Genomic DNA, 6106 nt, shown 5'->3' with positions numbered 1-6106 from the left:
TTCCAGAAAAAGTGCCACAAACAGGATCTTTGATTATATTTCTGTATGTTTCTTATATTCAAGCATCGACTTGTCCGCCTTATCCAAAAAGATATCAAACTGTGTGTTGGAACTCCTGCAGTGGGAAAGGTTCATACAGGTATATACAGGACTGTGTCAAAAAATTAGAATATTGTGATAAAGTTCTTTATCTTCTGTGATGCAATTAAAAAAGCAAAAATTACTTTTTCATGATATTCTAATATTTTGAGATAGAACTTTTGAGTTTTCTTAGGATGTAAGCCATTATCATTAAATAATAAAAGCCTTGCAATATTTCAGTTGATTTGTAATGAATCCAGAATGTATGACATTTTTGTTTTTGTTATTGCATTACAGAAGATAAAGAACTTTATCACAATATTCTAATGTCCTGAGACAGTCCTGTGTCACGAGACGCGGGGGCGGACTCGGGCAGGGAACCACACCTCAGAGCAGAAATCTGGGTTGAAGTGCTTTGAGTAGAACGGCAGGTAGGGTGTCGCTGGTAAGCCCCTGGCCCCGAGACAGAGTTGCACAGGGCTGGGTCTCACCAGGACGGGCCCCAGGCCGGGTGAAGGCGGGACAGGGTCAAGGCTGGATCTCGGACAGGGTCAAGGCTGGGTAGGGGTCCGGTCGTGGTTGGTCGTGGTGTGGTGTGGTAGGGTAGGGTAGGGTAGGGTAGGGTAGGGTAGGGTAGGGTAGGGTAGGGGTCCGGCCGTGACAGGGGTCCGCAGTGGTCTGGGACAGTGCGCCGCTGCCCTTTATATGGATCTTGATTAGCGGCAGCTGCTGCAGCTGGCGCAGATTACGAATTGGACCCAGGTGTGAGACCCTGACAGTCCTGTATATATATATATATATATAAATATATATATATATAAACAAACCAGGGATATATATATGTGTGTGTGTATATATATATATATATATAAATACCTGTATATAAAGGTATTTCAGCAGGGATTTTAACATGATATATATATATATATATATATATATATATATATAAATGGTGTTGGCTGTGTATTTTACCCGCATTACAGCGGTTGAATCGAAAGGCAATTCCTAACCCTTTTAATATTTTATCTCAATATATGACTCATAACCCACATGGGCAGCCCTTATGCGTTAGCTGGTATATTTTTTCAAAGAGCACCGCAAACACGTCTGTAAACCAGGTGTCTCGTGGATGTGCATTTTCTCCACAAGGGTTTTTTTTTTTAAATACATACAATTAAAATGCTTTGCTATGACTGGACCATATATGGCCTCTTAAATGATTTCTTGCATGCTGGAATTTGGACCATTAGCTCCTCTTTGTGTCTGTTACAATACAACTTTTCCTTGCAGCTGATGTGTTTGATTACAGTATTTGACTTCGGCTCTATTCAATTTAATGAGTGTGAGAGAATCTCGGGCTGCAGCTGCACAGGCGTTTGCCAGAAAATTGTTCAAATTGCTTTGAAGAAGGATATGAAAAACCTTAAGCAGCCTAATCATATTTTAGACAAAAGATATTTGATGTAATTAGACGAAAGATGCGACATCTTTTCACTCCGACAGCTGCAGGATGTTTTCTGATCAATTCCTCGAAGAAAAAAAAGTCACGTAAAAGTTAAAACCTAGAAACGATAAATCATCATCATCAATTGTGCACTAATATCAATTGATGAATTAAGAAATGCATAATTAAGTCTTCTTTTCCGTCTGGCTTTTCCCTTCAGGGGTCGCCTCAGCAAATCAACCTTCTCCATCAAATCCTAATCTCTATTGCCTCTTCTCTCACACCAACCAACTTCATGTCCTCTTTCACTGCATCCATACATCTTGTGTTAGGTCTTCCTCTAGACCTGCTGGCTGGCAGATCAACCCCAGCGTCCTTCTAGCAATATATACACTATCCCTCCTCTGTGCAATACCAAACCATCCAAACCTGGCTTTTCTGACCTTCTCTCCAAAACATCTAATCTGTGTTGTCCCTCTGATGGACTCATCCCTTATCCTATCCATCCTCGTCACTCACAAAGAGAACCTCAATATCTTCATCTCTGCAACCTCCAGCTCTGCCTCCTGTCTTCCTCAATGCCACTGTCTCCAATTCATCATACCGGTACATTATTCTGATGCTTTTCTCCATCTGTTCCAACCGGCTTATATATATATGTATATAAACATATATACATCCACATATGTATGTATGTATGTATGTATGTATGTATACATACATATGCATATTCATTTACATATACATATACATATGTATGCATGTATGCATAGGTGTATATATATATGCACATGTATCCGTATATGTATGTATGTATGTATGTATGTATGTATGTACCGGTATATCATTTGTATGTAGAAATGTGTATATACATGTATATAGATATGTATACATTTATATAAACACACACACACGTGTGTATGTACATATATATATATATATATATATATATATATGACTTCTAAATAAAGCTGGTGGAAAATGTTGTATATGCAATTTACTGTTTTGTCTGAATATTGCAGCCAGGGTTTAAAAAAATCTTTTCTCCTCCTCCAACTTGAACTTCTCTGTTAAATGTACAGCACACCTCAACATTATCTCACATCCCACATACGTGTCCTGCACTAATCTCACATACTTCTCTGTCACTCCAGACTTCCACAGTACCGTAGTTCCTCTCTCAGCACCCTGTCATATGCTTTTTCTAGATCAACAGTGGCACGTTTCAGCTCCCTATGACCTTCTCCGTATCGCCTCAGGCATCTTGTCAGACTCAAAGATCTGGTTGAATAACTGCCTTTCCACTCGTAGAAATCCATTATTTGGTATCGATGCTAAATAGATAATTAATAGAGTTTAGCTATAATATTGTTTTAATTAATTCAACATTGAAATGAATAACAGTGAAACACAATACATCAAAATCAGAAATCAGCTGAGGTCTACACATGATCTGAGGAGCAGCCAAACACAAACATATCTTCCACACATCAAATTTAGTTGTAAAAAGTATTTACTGCTTTATTGTAGTACCCTGAAATTTGGATAAAGTTAAACTCACATTATCTCTAAGGCTGCTGCAGCTATTTTATCTGCTGCTCCTCCTAGCCAGTTTTATTTACCATAACCATATACCAAATAGAATTCAACTCAGCACAAATACTGAAAAAATGGCATATCGATTTTATGTTTTTGTATTGCACATTGATATTTTAAATGTATAATGTACAAAAATGAATTGCTGCCTGATTGAAAAGATGCCGAATGAATATTCCATTTTAAAAAAATTGTCCCCAAATGAATGTTCAGGAAAGCTCTTCTGCTTAAAAAGAAGGATTTTTCACTTGGCATGTGTCAGAATTATTATTTTTTTCACAGATGGGCAACAGACTGCATGTTTTGCCAGACTGGAAAGAGAAGGCTAGGAGGCCAAAATAAGATTTATCTTGGTGATTCTTGTGTGTCGGTTTTTCTCCCCCTGATTGTTTCAAATATGGCATTTGAATGTTTCTTGATGTTTAAATTCCTGGTGGCCATCTGTAGATGATTTCTCGACGAGGGGAAAAACGATCCTCACATAAAGCGACATTGTTCGCTTTTTGTCCCTTTGACAGAATCTGTCTTCTCAGCTGAATAGATTGGATTAGAGATGCATTGTTGGGCGCTAACATCCTTTTTACTTTTTTCTCAGCCTCCAAATGATGTCGCAACATTGTTGACAACATAACCGCTGTTTTTCCATTCAGGTGCTGCGGTCCAGTGCCTGCTGCTTGCATCAAACAGCGAGCATCGCCATGAGCTGACCCAGATCAGCTTTTGCCTCCCAAAACAAAGACAGACAGAGAGGGAGATTTTAACAGAACTTTTCTCGAACGTTCATTGGAGTTGGTGCTGCAGTCTAACTAGATGACAATTCGCGTTTACAGATTTAACTTGCGAAAGCCGAAATATTCAACAGTCATATTACTTGTAAAACAAAATCCCCAATTAAAGCGTTCAGGATGGGCCTCCTATTCGTATGTATTTGGCTCTTGGGTTTGGGTTTTTGCCTTTTTCCTTGGCATGGTGTGCAGTAGCTAATATCTTAGCCTGACACTGACTTTTAGTAGCCAAGAAATAGCTAAAGTATTAAAAAAAAAAAAAGTACACAGTAATGGAAATACTTGTACTAGCTTAACATCTGAACATTTTCTCCACAACTCAATCAGTGACAAATAGTCTGCTGTGTCCTTAAATAATGATCAAAATATCCACTTGTTGAAGATCCAGATCAAAATGTCATGCAAAATGTCATGTAGTGTGCAACTGAAGGCAGAAACAATTGCCGGGAAACCAGAAAGGGGTAAAATATAAAAATCAAAAAATAAAAATCTGAAAAAACATACAGTTATATAAAAAATTTTATATTGCCACGTTTCGGTGATGAAATAATGGCGGAGGCTTGGAGGAGTTTGATTTCGAAACACCAACAAACAACTCAAACTTGAACATCCGAGAATGCATATATATACCCGGTTTAACCACGGCCCCCCCAACCCTTAGTCCCGTGGGGTGAGAGGTCACCCCCTTTCGTGTCAGCCACGATTTAAATATATATCAGCAATCCATCGACCATCACCATTACAAACAAGGGGCTCGGAGCTGATCCCTGATGTAGTCCCACCTCTCTAGATTTCCCCCAACAGCTCCCTCCTCTCACACCAGGTTTTGAAACCCATCAGGATTTAATGAATCCTATAAATTCATTCATCTGAGCTTGCTAGATTGAACAGAAGTGTGTGTGTACTGAGCTCTGGCAGCCCCACAGCGGAGCGACATGCGGCCAGTTTCAGGTATCTAACTCCAGCTGAGACAGTGATGGAGTACTTTTTATCCAGCGGTCCTGCATTCTCTATTGAAAACAAAATGGACCTGTAAACGGCGAGAAAAGCACTGCGGGTGTTTTGCTGGCTCCCTCCTTGCTGTCAGCCAAGGTCTGCTGGCCATCTCTCACGGTGGAGGAAATATATGCTCGGCCCATTACTGCTATGAATCAGCAGCGTCCTGAGGTGACAATGGATCCAGAAGTGATCGGATGTACAGCTTCAGCTTAAACTGAGCAGGGAGGAAGCCCAGATCCATTCAATAAATGGACTACAGGAAGACAAATTCCTGTCCCCACATAATTTTCTGACAGCCCCGGAGAACAAAATCACCCTTTATATCATTATTTTGCTGTAGCTGTGCCTCATGCCATTTTTTTCTTTTTTTTTGTACATCTTAAGAAATGTTATGGCCATGACTGGAAGCAGACAATCACATTTGTTCCTGTTACTGGAGTCACTATAGCTGCAGGGCAGTGGATTCCCAGCACTGAACACATGATTTTGCTTCCTGCATCAAATTTAAGGAAGTGGTAAAGCTAGAAATTGTTTTTTTTTTTTTTTTTTTGTTGTTTTTTTAACTTAGTTGATTTCTCATATATGAACTCTCCTGACAAGCTTTATCCTCCTTCAACACCAAATCTGCAGATGAGGAGGTTAAAACACCACTCAATGTAAGAAATGTGGAATCACCCTGCAATCAAAAACCTATTAGCTTATAATGAGGTGATGAACAGTTGGAGTTTGATATGCATTTAAATTTCAAATTTGAATTTTTTTTGTGGGTACATCCCGCAAGGGTGTTTCCATAAAACATTATGCTGATCACAATGGCAGAAGAAATTAATTTTATCTTTACACACAATTAGGTGATGAGGATATATAATCTACTCTCAGCATAAACGCTGCATAGTTGTTGGAGATGTTGCAAACCATATTTGGCATTATAGCAGCCAAAACAAAACATAAATCCCCCAAAAAATGTAACAGATATTTCACATTTGTCTTTCCCTGAAAGACATGCAGAGACCAAATCGAGATGTTCTACTGTTATCATACAGTTATATAGCATATCTATACTGGAACATAGCAATACAATAATACACAAAGAAGGCATTTAAAATGTTTAATGATCTAGAAGGATGTTTTCTTTTTCTTTCAAGAGACATAACTGACTACTTGTTAATGTTGAAATTAATTACCAGCTATTGATTAACAA

Source organism: Fistularia commersonii, chromosome 21, assembly GCF_037954325.1.
Source record: "Fistularia commersonii isolate RoL2024-O1a breed Wild chromosome 21, RoL_Fcom_v1.0, whole genome shotgun sequence".
In the NCBI taxonomy this organism is placed as follows: Eukaryota; Metazoa; Chordata; class Actinopteri; order Syngnathiformes; family Fistulariidae; genus Fistularia; species Fistularia commersonii.
This window is presented reverse-complemented; position numbering follows the sequence as displayed.